This window comes from Hemitrygon akajei, chromosome 6, assembly GCF_048418815.1.
Source record: "Hemitrygon akajei chromosome 6, sHemAka1.3, whole genome shotgun sequence".
NCBI lineage: Eukaryota > Metazoa > Chordata > Chondrichthyes > Myliobatiformes > Dasyatidae > Hemitrygon > Hemitrygon akajei.
In genome coordinates this window covers 32,067,684-32,081,343 of record NC_133129.1, presented here as the reverse complement: position 1 = coordinate 32,081,343, position 13,660 = coordinate 32,067,684, and positions in this window count along the sequence as shown.

Genomic DNA, 13,660 nt, shown 5'->3' with positions numbered 1-13,660 from the left:
TCTCCTGGTTGGTTAGTCCTCATCCAAATCAGGTTTCCACTGTCCCATCTTATTTACAATCAAATTCCAGTTCTTAATTAGAGTGCAACCTTTGTCTTTGTTAAAACTATTTTCCTCTAGTTTATTTCAATGGGTTCTTTCACCAGGTGGCCCCAGTAGTTTTGTGTCATTGAAGTCAATCCTTTGGCCATTGAGATGCAATGTTCTGCTGCCGTCGATTTCTCCGGGTAACCCAAACGGATACACCTCCTGAGATCCTTGATGTGGGTTTCCAACATGCGTCCCATCTGGCCAATATATGCTGCTCCACATTCACAGGGAATCCTGTAAACACCAGCTGTCCTGAGTCCCAGTACATCTTTGACCCACATAAGCTTCTTTACAGTTTGTGGATGGTATTAATCTCGTATTCTTCGGGATCCTGACAATCTTTCCAGAAACCGTGCAAATTTAGAGAAAACAGGCAGTAGTGGTGGGTTCCTCCTCATTGTCAGGAGTCCTGGTTTCTCCATCGGCTCTACTAGGCATGCCCGGCATTATCCCTAATGAAGGTGGCAGAGCTTGTCATCAAAACATTTGTTAAAATCGATACCTGTACCTGGCTGGAAGCCCGAGAAAAATTTATTCATCAAGTACGCTGGGAAAGCACTAGACCCTTTTTCATAAAGTGTATCCTTAAATAATTACTCTAATTACCATGAGCACATTGTCCTTATAGTGTGCATTCATCTAAACATCTAAAAGATGATGGTAACATCTTTCCAAGATTTTTAGGACAGCACCTATCAAACCTAGAAAGTCAAGGACAGCAGAAACATGGGAACACTAGGATTTGAAAATTGCCTTCTAAATCACATAACATCCTGACTTGCAAATACATCACCAGTTTATTTCATTCAGGTATCTTCTATTTTTATTTCAGATTTCCTGCGCCTGCAGATGTTCATTTGATTTTTAATTAGGAAACTTCATTCGGTTTTGGACTACCATTCATTTTCCTAATTATATCAAACATTGACCATTCTCAGCTTTAAACTGGCTCAATTTAATATTTATACAAGACATGAATAAACTAAATGTCAAAACCGTATTTTGAATAAAGAGACATAAATCTATGGGGATTTTGTTTCCAAGATTTTAAAAAATGTACATTAAGATTAGTTTGATTGAATTAAATAGCATTGAGCTAAATATTAATCTTATTCATGAACTCAATGCTTCCCTAGTTTTTTTCAGTTTTGTGAATGTAAAATATTGAAAGAATATGCCCATCTGGAGAATAAACAAACATGATTATTTAAATTTGGAGCACAAAGGGACGTTTGGACGATTTGGAAACCGAATGATTATAATAAAAAGAAGTTTATGAAGAGCATACTTAAATTAGTTTAGAGAATCTGTACAGCTTGAAAGTTTGACTCAAACTACTTCTACTTCCCAGTCTTACTAAGTGCATGTGATGAGTTTTTCTGGCTTGAACACATATTCATACGACCATAGAACAGGAACAGTCAAGTCTGCTCCGCCATTCAATCAAGGCTGATGCTTTTTTTTCTCCTCCTCAACCCCAGTTCCCGGCCTTCTCGCCGTAACCTTTGATGCCGTGTCCAATCAAGAACCCATCAATCTCTGGCTCAAATACACCCAACGACCTGGCCCCCACAGCTGCATCAGCATCACATCCCTGCTCTTGTATTCTAGACTTCTTGAAATGAATGCTAACATGGCATTTGCCTTTCTCACCACCGACTCAACCTGCATGTTAACCTTCAGGGTGTTCTGCACAAGGACTCCCGAGTTCCCGCGCTTCTCAGATTCCTGGATTTTCTCCCTGTTTAGAAAATTGCCTGCACATTTATTTCTACTTCCAAAATGCATGATTGTGCATTTTCCAACATTGTATTTCATTTGCCATTTTCTTGCCCATTCCCCTAATCTGTCTAAGTCCTTCTGCATCCTATCTGTTACCTCAACACTACCTGCCCCTCCACCAATCTTCATATCATTTGCAAACTTGGCAGCAAAGCCATCTATTTCATCATCTAAATCATTTATATACAGCATAAAAAGAAGCGGTCCCAACACCGACCCCTGCGGAACACCACTAGTCACTGGCAGCCAACCAGAAAAGGATCCTTTTACTCACACTCGCTGCCTCCTACCAATCAGCCAATGTTGTAACCATGTTAGAAACTTTCTTGTAATACCATGGGCTCTTAACTTGGTAAGCAGCCTCATGTGTGGCACCTTGTCAAAGGCCTTCTGAAAGTCCAAATATACAACATCCAAATGTATCCCCTTTATCTATCCTACTTGTAATCTCTTCAAAGAATTCCAACAGGTTCGTCAGGCAGGATTTTCCCTGAAGGAAACCTTGCTGACTTTGTCTATCTTGTCCTGTATCACCAAGTACTCCATCACCTCATCCTTAACAATTGGCTCTAACATCTTCCCAAGCACTGAAGTCAGACTAACTGGTCTATAATTTCCTTTCTGCTGCCTTCCTCCTTTCTTAAAGAGTGGACTGACATTTGCAGTTTTCCAGTCATCTGGCACCATGCCAGTGTCTAATTACTTTTGAAAGATCATTTCTCATGCCACCACAATCTCTAACTACCTCTTTCAGAACCCTGGGGTGAAGTTCCTTTGGCCTGAGTGACTTATGTATCTTTAGATCTTTCAGCTTTTTGAGCACCTTCTCTTTTGTAATAGTAACTGCACCCACTTCTCTTCCTTCACTCACTACAACACCAGGCATACAGCTAGTGTCTTTCACAGTGAAGACTGTTGCAAAATTCTCATTTAGTTCATCTGCCATTTCTTTGTCCCCTGTTATTGTTTCTCCTGCTTCATTTTCTAGCAGTCCTATATTTACTTTCATTTCTCTTTTATTTTTAACATACTTGAAAAAACTTTTATTATCCACGTTGATTTTTTTTGCTAGCTTGCTTTCTCATTTCATTTTTTCCCTTCTAATGATTTTTTTAGTTGCTCTCTGTAGGTTATTAAAAACTTCCCAATCCTCTATCTTCTCACTAATTTTTGCTTTGTTGTATGCCCTCTCTTTTGCTTTTACAATAGCTTTGATTTCCCTTGTCAGCCGTGGTTGTACTATTTTACCATTTGAGTATTTCTTCATTTTTGGAATACATATGTCCTGCACCTTCTTCATTTTTCTCAGAACTGCACGCCATTGCTGATCTGCTGACATCCCTGCCAGCAGCTCCTTCCAATTTACTTTGGCCAATCCTTTCTCATACCACTGTAATTTCCCTTACTCCACTGAAATACTGCTACTTCAAATTTACTTTCTCCCCCTCAAATTTCAAGTTGAACACAATCATATTGTAATCACTGGTTCTTAAGAATTCTTTTACCTTAAGCTCCCTAATCGTCTCTGGTACACCCAATCTAGTTTAGCTGATCCCCTAGTAGGCTCAATGACAAACTGCTCTAAAAAGCTATCTCTTAGGCATTCAATAAACTCACTCGCTTGAGATCCATTACCAACCTGATTTTCCCATCGACCTGAATGTTAAAATCTCCCATGACTATCAAAACATTTCCCTTTTGACTCGCCCTCTCTATTTCCTGTTGTAACCTGTGGTCCACCTCCCAGCCACTGTTGAGAGTCCTGTATATAACTGCCATCCATATCCTTTGACCCTTGCATTTTGTTAACTCAACCCACAAGGATTCAACATCTTCTGATCCTATGTCACATCTTTCTACTGATTTGATGCCATTCTTCACCAGCAGAGCCACACCACCCCCTCTGACTACTTTTCTATCTCTCTGATATAACATGTAACCTTGGACATTCAGCTCCCAACTGCAACCATCCTTCAGCCACAATTCAGTGATGGCCACAACTTTATACCTGGCAATCTGTAAAATTCAGGCAATGAATTCTGCCATTCCCTCAAATCCTAGCAAACCTATGACTTTTGACATAAGAGAACAGAGAAGCACAGGAAGTAGAATGAAAACAACAAGAAATACTCTGAAGATCAAGTTGCACTGATGAAGGTAATGAATATGTAATGTTGACTCTTCTCTCTCTTTACAGATGCTACATTTATCATCAAAGTAGGTATGCGACATGCAACCTTTGGATTCATTTTCTTGCAGGCACCCACAGGAAAACAAAGAAATATAATAGAATCCCTGAGAAACCACACAAAACAAAGACCAACAAATATCCAATGTACAAAGTAGGACAAATCATGCAAATAATAAATTCCTAAAATAATAAGATCTGCAAAACATTTCCAGCATTTTCTGTTTGGTTTGGGTTGGCAGCATCTGCAGTTTCTTCCTTTTCAATGATTGTGGAAGATATGCATTTGAAAATCAAGAGTCTAAAAGATGAAAACTGCAAGGACTAGAGAGAGCTACAGTTTGTCTGAAAAACTGGGACACTTAGGGCACCATTTTCCAAATGACCTCCAGATTTTGCCAGAATTCTGTGATGTAACGTTGCAAGCTATAGAAAGGTCCACTCGTTGGGGATAGCTACTGGACGATGGAGCAGGCAGACTGAGAATACATCAGCAGAATAATGACATTTGCCATGATTTCAGACATAGAAGTAGAGACAACAGTCTGTCAGGATGTCAACATTGCCAAAGTCTTGGCCAAAAATGTTAACTGTTCATTTATTTTATAGTTGCCGCCTGACCTGCTGAGCTCCTCCGGCATTTTTTTCTGTGTTGCAAAGTATAGGCTTTCTGGTTACATCTTTTAACAAATATTTTAGATGGTGAGAAAAGTAGCCTGAATGCTAGTCTGTCATTAAAGCAGCTAACAAAAAAATTAGTCAAAGTTACTAATTTCTTTTAGACTATACCAAACCATATTCAACAGGTCATAGAAAATATGTCTACTCCTTGACTTGATTGAGTCAAAGGACTTGCCACAGAGAGGAGCAGTTACAATGTCACTTGGCAAACTCATAGCTTGTATATGTAAAAACTGAAACCGCCCAGAAATAGCCAACCAACTATTAAAACTCAACAAGGAACTTTAAATCACTTGCAGCAAACATAAAGAATTTCAGAAATCTTCAGCAACTGAAGATAGGAAAATCGACCTTCCTTTGAAACTGAGAACAAAAGGAACGTCCAAGGTAGATAGTGCATTCTCTGTTTTATTTCATTTCCGGAATTTGTAAATTTTGCATCTCATAGCTTCAGCAATTTTTTAAAGTCTTCAACGTATTTATCAACTTCCATTTACAACACCTCCAGTCAGATCTTTGATGAACTAATCTCTCCCTTCACTCCCAGCAGGCACCAACATTCTTCATTCCATTTAGTCTTCATTGGACTCCACTCTGACTCTGTCATATCCCTTTTTACTTGCCACTCTGTCACCTTCTCTGCAACTTAAACATGTTGTCATTGGAGACATGAGGTGCATATTTTCCTAGCACTGATTAAATATTGAATAGTGATATTAACTCTGTTCCTGCCTAGACAGATAATTCTTGACCTAAGTATTTCCACCATTCCTTGTCATTATTTTGATCTCCCAGCATATTTTTTCCTGTTTTTATTTCTTTTCAATGAATATGAACTTCTCTACTTCTATGGATCGTATAGTATGGAATAGGAGAAAGATAATCATAGAACAGTAAAGCAAAGGAACCGTACCTTCAGTCCACAATATTTTTGCTAAGCATGATGCCAAATTATCCACTTCTGACTGTACATGATCCATATCCCTCCACTCCCCACCTTCTAAAAGCCTCTTGAGCATGACTCGTGTATTTGCTTCCATTACAATCCCTGGCAGCATATTCCAGACAGCTACCAGTCCCTGTGTAAAACTAAAAGTTCTGCCCATCCCCTTAAACTTCTTCCTCTCACCTTAAACCTATGCCCTCTTGTATTCAACATTTCTATCTCAGGGAAGGCTTGTGGGTGTTTATGATCTCTACGCCTTACATTCTTTTATAAATTTCTCTCAGGACTTCCTCAGCCTTCGATGTTCCAGAGAAAACAATCTGAGCTTGTCCAACCTCTTCTTTTATTGAATACCCAGTAATCCTGACAGTGTCCTGGTAAACCTCTTCTGAGCCCTCTCCAAAGCCGCCATATCTTTTCTTGAGATGCATTGCAGAATAGGCCCTTGCAGCCATTCGAGCTGTGCCACCCAACAATCCCCAGTTTGAATCCAAGCCTCATCATGGGACAATTTACAAGGACCAATTAACCTACCAACCTTGATGTCTTTGGACTGTGGAAGGAAACTTTGGGGGTCACAGGGAGAATGGACAAACTCCTTACAAGCAGTAGTGGTAATTGAACCTGGGTCACTTGTACTGTAAAGCATTGTGCCAACCGTTACATTACCATATGCCTTTGCAATGGGATGATCAGAAGAGCATGTGATACTTCAAGTGTGGCATAAGCAAAGTTGTATGCAACTGCAGCATGATATCCTGCCTCTAAACCTTATTGATGAGAACCAATACCCTATGCGCCTCAAGTACTGAAACTAATCATGCCAGATACATTTATTGATCTACGGAAATAAAAATGTTGAATACAGGATCAGTGCATCGAAGGAGATAAATAGGATAGTACAGGAAAATGTTCTTGGCTATAAAGAAAGCTTTGGAATAAATACATATAGAAAAGGAAAATCTCATGGAGACACAAGAGACTGCAAATGCCGGAATAAGGAAAATATCCTGTTGTTTGTGTGTGCAGTGTTTTTTATAGAAAATTGTACGATCTGTGCAGATTCAACCATGTGAATGTGAGGAAGTCTGTGCTGACTTGATGCATCTCCATCCCCTATGGTTATCCTCAGACCAACATCCTATCGACAGATTACATCTCTGGGACAAATACACTGCACACATTTTCAAATGTCATGCAGAAATGGAAATGAGGAATGGAACGCCAAAGGTTTTTGATCCCAAGGTCAAAATGTTATTTTCTCCATCTGCAAGGCAAAAATCATCCCGTGACATTAATATAACATAATTTATACAGTTCCTGTCACTTTGAGTGAGCTTGCTGAATAGCTCCACTGTTCCAAGGCAGCATTCAGTTGATGTGTGCTGGTAACAAGACAGACAGCGTTCAATGCTGATACTCCAGATTATTACCATATGGTTTCAATAATGTGAAGCTGTTTAATGTGATATCCAGTCATCCGACAGAGATATTGGAGTTCATGTAAAAGCAGCATGCCTTATTGATAAATAGCAACAATCTCTGTACAAAGAATGGTTATTCTGCGACAATAATCGTTGCTTTTCATGGTCGCTTTATTACTTGCCTAGGTCACAATCTCTTTGACTTGCAGTCATTGTAGGAATAGATCAGTTCTTTATTGCTGCTTCCTCTTCTGGGATATTTCTCCACTTAAAGCAGATCTATTCTGATTGTATACAAACTTGGCTGTCATTCATTAAAACAGGTTTATATTTGCATATGAACCTTGTCAGGGTAGAATATCCTTAAGTAGTTCTCGGGTGAATTTTCAATCACATTTTACTTACTGAGCCACAGAACAAAATGGCAAACATCGCCACAGGAGATACACAAGAATGTAAGGTTTAATGTATGAGGAGCATTTGATGGCTCCAGGCCTGTACTCACTAGAGTTTAGAAGAATGAGGGGGGATCTCACTGAAGCCTTTCAAATATTGAAAGGTCTAAATAATGTGGGCATGGAGAGGATGTTTCCCATAACGAGGGCGTCTAGGACCAGATGGCACAGCCTCAGAATAGAAGGCATCCCTCTAGTACAGAAATGAGGAGGAATTTCTTTAGCGAAGGAGTGGTGAATCTATTCAATTCATTGCCACAGATGGCTGTGGATGGCATGTTATTGAGTATATTTAAAGTGGATTCTTTACTAGTCAGAGTGCCAAAGGTTACAGGGAGAAGTGAGGAGAACGGGGTTGAGAAGGATAATAAGTCAGTCTCGATTGAATGGCAGGACAGATATGATGGGCCAAAAGGCCTAATTCTGCTCCTTTTTCCAATGGTCCAAATAAGAAAAGAGGTTTGGTGAAGGAGGGTGAAACGCAGGAGCAGCGAGATGCTCAGGAATTTCAGAGCTTTGGTCCAAGGCAGTTGAATACACAATCACTCATGGCAAACAATTAAATTTTTGGGTAGTCAAATGGCCATATTTATAAGGTAAGTTTTCATAGGTTATAGTACTAGAGGCAATTGCAGAATTACTGGGGAAGAATAAATCCATGAATAATCCAAAAGCCGGTGTTTTAAAAACAAGGAATTGCTTAATTGGAAATTAATCTAAGTCAACAAGTATTTGAATGAGCTGAGGAAAGAAATGGACTGTAAGGAACGTTCTAAAGGAGGAAGGAGGAATAGAGAGCTTGCAATAACAATCTTTCTTATGTTATATTTGAGAAAATGCTTTCTAAAACTCGAGATATATTACGCCTATTGGTTTCCCATATCTGTACTACCAGTTACACCCTGAAGAAAACACTCTTTAGATTTGTCAGATCATTTTTTCTCATAGAACCATGAGATCTCATTGATGTTATGATTTTGTATATGTTATGTTATGTTATAAAAATCTTCTGTGAAAATACCTTTTGTGAGTGAAACTGCAACACTCCTTATCCATCCAAGTAGGATTCAACACCTATGGATGGGTCATGGAGAAAATTGACAACAATATAAACAAGAAAGCACCATTCCAATGCATACCCTTCACAATTTTCTGGCATTTACATATTTATTGAGATATTGCTTGGAATAGGCCGCCCTGGCCCTTCCAGACATACTATCCAGTAACCCCTGATTTAACCCTAACCTAATCCTGGGACAATTAAACTACCAACCTGGTATGTCTTTGGACTGGGAGAAAACCTGGAGGACACCTACATGGCCATGGGAAGAACATAGAAACTCCTTACAGGCAGCATCAGGGAATGAATCTGGCTTGTGGGTACTGTAAAGTATTGTGCTCCGCACTAAGCTACCATGCACTTCAAAATAAACAAAAATAAATAAACTTGAAATTGCATCAGACTTTCTCCCCACAATACACACATTATAGTGGTTTCATTAAAACACGATCAGCATGAATCCTTAGGCTGAATCACAAAGATCCTTCCCTTCTACTTATGTTAGCAGTACATGAACTGAAAATCTGGAATCAGTACTGGAACTAATTTTTCACACTGCAGAAAATGACAAGTCAAACTATTTACTGATGAACTATTCAAATAATGATATGCAAGACATTAGCTGGTTTGGAGAAAGAGCAATTGGTAATGAATATTTAACATATTAAGGAGAGCTTGACCACATCAGGTCAACTGTTGATTTCCTTTAGTCCGTGAAAACTAATTTCTATTGCAGTTGACTATAACCAATTGAGAACAGCTTTCTATTTTCAGTATTGAGTGCACACGTTTTCTCATTTAATTTTCCTCTAATTAAAATTCTTGTTTAGCATAAAACAAAGAACACCTCTGATCACCAGAGCTTTTTTTTATTTGAAATATTTGGTTAGCATTTTGCTGCAGAAATATTTTATGCACAGTAAGCCACTGATTTTGTGTTTGCTTAATATTTAATCACACAAAGCCATCTCTTTTGACATTACTTCCAGTTGGAGGAAAAGGTTCTTGGATGCATAGTGAATTGTGAAAACAATAGTAACATATTACAAGGAATTAAAGAGATGCTGGTGGAAATGGAAAATTAAAGTTAATGCTGAGAATTATGAACGAAAGTTATATTTTGGTCAGGCTAATGAGAAGAGGCAATGTAAGCAAAACAACACAATCCAAAAACGGCTACAGGAACATAGAGACCAGGTTTATGAAGCAGGTCAGGCAGCATCTATAGGGAGAAGCAATGTCAACGTTTCGGGCCGAGACCCTTTGTCAGGACTAACTGAAAGGAAAGATAGTAAGAGATTTGAAAGTAGGAGGGGGAGGGGAAATGCGAAATGATTGGAGAAGACTGGAGGGGATGGGGTGAAACTGAGAGCCTGAAAGGTGATTGGCAAAAGGGATACAGAGCTGGAGAAGGGAAGGGATCATGGGACGGGAGGCCTAGGGAGAAAGAAAGGGGGAGGGGAGCACCAGAGGGAGATGGAGAACAGGTGGAGTGATGGGCAGAGAGAGAAAGAAAAAAAAAGGAGGGGAAAAAATACAAAATATATCAGGGATGGGGTAAGAAGGGGAGGAGGGGCATTAACGGAAGTTAATGTTCATGCCATCAGGTTGGAGGCTAGCCAACCGGTGTATAAGGTGTTGTTCCTCCAACCTGAGTGTGGCTTCATCTTGACAGTAGAGGAGGCCATGGATAGACATATCAGAATGAGAATGAGACGTGGAACTAAACTGTGTGGCCATTGGGAGATCCTGCTTTCTCTGGCGGACCGAGCGTAGGTGTTCAGCAAAACGGTCTCCCAGTCTGCGTCAGGTCTCACGAATATATAAAAGGCCACACCGGGAGCACCGGACGCAGTATACCACACCAGCCGACTCACAGGTAAAGTGTCGCCTCACCTGGAAGGACTGTCTGGGGCCCTGAACGGTGGTGAGGGAGGAAGTGTAAGGGCAGGTGTAGCACTTGTTCCACTTGCAAGGATAAGTGCTAGGAGGGAGATCTCTGCTCTGCTCTCAGGATGAGGCTTTTCATTCCAAGACAAAGGAGATATTCTTCTTTTTTAAACAAAGCGGCTTCCCTTCTTCCACCATGAACTCTGCTCTCAAATGCATCTCTCCCATTTTCCGCACATCTGCCTTCACCCCATCCGCCCACCACCCCACTCGGGATAGGGTCCCCCTTGTCCTCACCTACCACCCCACCAGCCTCCGGATCCAACGTATAATTCTCCGTAACTTCCGCCACCTCCAACGGGATCCCACTACCAAGCACATCTTTCCCTCCCCCCCCCTTTCTGCTTTCCGCAGGGATCACTCCCTACGCGACTCCCTTGTCCATTCTCCCTCCCCCATCCCTTCCCACCGATCTCCCTCCTGGCACTTATCCTTGCAAGCGGAACAAGTGCTACATCAGCACTTACATTTCCTCCGTCACCACCATTCAGGGCCCCAGACAGTCCTTCCAGGTGAGGCGACACTTCACCTGTGAGTTGGCTGGTGTGGTATACTGCGTCCGGTGCTCCCGGTGTGGCCTTTTATATATTGGTGAGACCCGACGCAGACTGGGAGACCGTTTTGCTGAACACCTATGCTCTGTCCACCAGAGAAAGCAGGATCTCCCAATGGCCACACATTTTAATTCCACGTCCCATTCCCATTCTGATATGTCTCCATGGCCTCCTCTATTGTCAAGATGAAGCCACACTCAGGATGGAGGAATAACACCTTATATACCGGCTGGGTAGCCTCCAACCTGATGGCATGAACATTGACTTCTCTAGCTTCCATTAATGCCCCTCCTCCCTTTCTTACCCCATCTCTGATATAATTAGTTTTGATTTGTTTTTTACCCCCTCCCTTTTTTTTTCCTTTCTCTCTCTGCCCATCACTCCACCTGTTCTCCATCTCCCTCTGGTGCACCCCTCCCCCTTTCTTTCTCCCTAGGCCTCCTGTCCCATGATCCTTTCCCTTCTCCAGCTCTGTATCACTTTCGCCAATCACCTTTCCAGCTCTTAGCTTCATCCCACCCCCTCCGGTCTTCTCCTATCATTTCGCATTTCCCCCTCCCCCCACTACTTTCAACTCTCTTACGATCTTTCCTTTCAGTTAGTTCTGACAAAGGGTCTCGGCCTGAAATGTCGATAGTGCTTCTCCTTATAGATGCTGCCTGGCCTGCTGTGTTCCACCAGCATTTTGTGTGTGTTGCTTGAATTTCCAGCATCTGCAGATTTCCTTGTGTTTGATCAGGTTTATGAGTTTACTTAGGATTGAATGTGGAAAGGTAGATAGAGATAAGTATTTCAAATACTTTTCAAAGTATACAGGATCCTGGGTTCTATATAAAAACTGCACTGATGACACTGGTTTTCAACCATGACTGTAAGAATTTTCACATAAAATCCAAGAGGAACTCAGCATGCCAGGCAGCATTGAGGAAAAGAGTACAGTTCACATTTCAGGCCAAAGCCCTTTGGGAGGACTGAATAATTTTTCCTCTAGACCTACCGAAGGATCTTGGCCCTAAACATTGACTGAACTCTTTTCCTAGATGGTGCCTGGCCCACTGAGTTCCTCCAGCATTTTGTGTGTGTTGCTCAGATTTCCAGCATCCGCAGATTTTCCCTTGCTTGCAGACATTGTATTCATTTCTATAAAGATGTGAAGACTGAAGAGGACTATCAAAATGATTCTGGGAATGAGCGACTTGTTGATACACAGGAGAAGCTGGGACTGTTTCATTGTTATCCTTGGAACAGAGGAAGTTGCAAGGAAACCTTTAAGACCATAAGATATAGAAGCAGAATTAGGCCATTTGGCCATCAATCTACTCTGCTATTTCATCATAGCTAATCCAATTTTCCTCACAGACCCAACGTCTGCTTCTCTCCGTATCCCTTCATTTCCTGACCAATCCAGAATCTATCAACCTCTGCCATAAATATACATAAAGACTTGACCCCCACAGCAGTCTGTGGAAAAAATTCCACAGCTTCACCTCACTAAAGAAATTCTTCCTCATCTCCGTTTTAAAAGAACACCCTTCTTTTCTGAGGCTGCATCCTCTGGTCTTAGACTCTCCTGCTGTAGGAAAAATCCTTTCCACATCCACTCTATCATTGCCTTTCACCATTCAATGAGGATGTCCCTCATTCTTCTGAATTCCAGCGAATACAAACCCTGAGTCATCAAATGTTCTTCATGTGACAAGCCGTTCAATGCAGGAATCATTTTTGTGAACCTCCTTTGAACCCACTCCAGCTTTAGCACATCCTTTCCAAGATAATGGGCCCAAAACTGCTCACAATACATCAAGTGTGGTTTCACCAGTGCCTTATAAAATGTCAACACTGCATCCTTGTTCTTATATTCTTGTCCTCTTAAAATGAATGCTAATATTGCATTTGCCTTCCACACCGCAGACTCAGCCTGAAAATTAACCTCTAGGGAATCTTGCACAAGGAGTCCCAAGTTGTCTTGTGTACCATTTTTTTGGTATTTTCTCTCCATTTAGAGAATAGTCAACCCTTTCTTTTCTGCTACCAAAGTGCATGACTGTACACTTCGCGCCTGCCATTTCTTTGCCCATTCTCCTAATCTGTCTGTCCTTCTGTAGCTTCTCTACTTCCTCAAAGCTACCTGCCCCTCCACCTATCTTCAAATCACCTGAAAGCTTTGCAACAATGCCATCAATTCCATCATTCAAATCTTAACATATAACATGAAAAGAATACGTCCCAACACAGACCCCTGTGGAACTCCACTAGACTCTGGCAGTCAATATAAAAAGGCCCCTTTCTTTTTCCCACTCTTTGCCTCCTGCCAATCAGCCACTGCTTTATCCATGCTAGAATCTTTCCTGTAATACCATGTGCTCATTGTCTGTAAGCAGACTCATGTGTGGCACCTTGACAAAAGCCTTCAGAAAATCCAAGTACACAACTTTAACCAATTGTCCTTTGTCTATCCTGGTTGTTATTTCTGCAAAGAATTCCAACAGATTTGTCAGGCAAGATTTTCCTTTGAGGGAACAATGCTAAT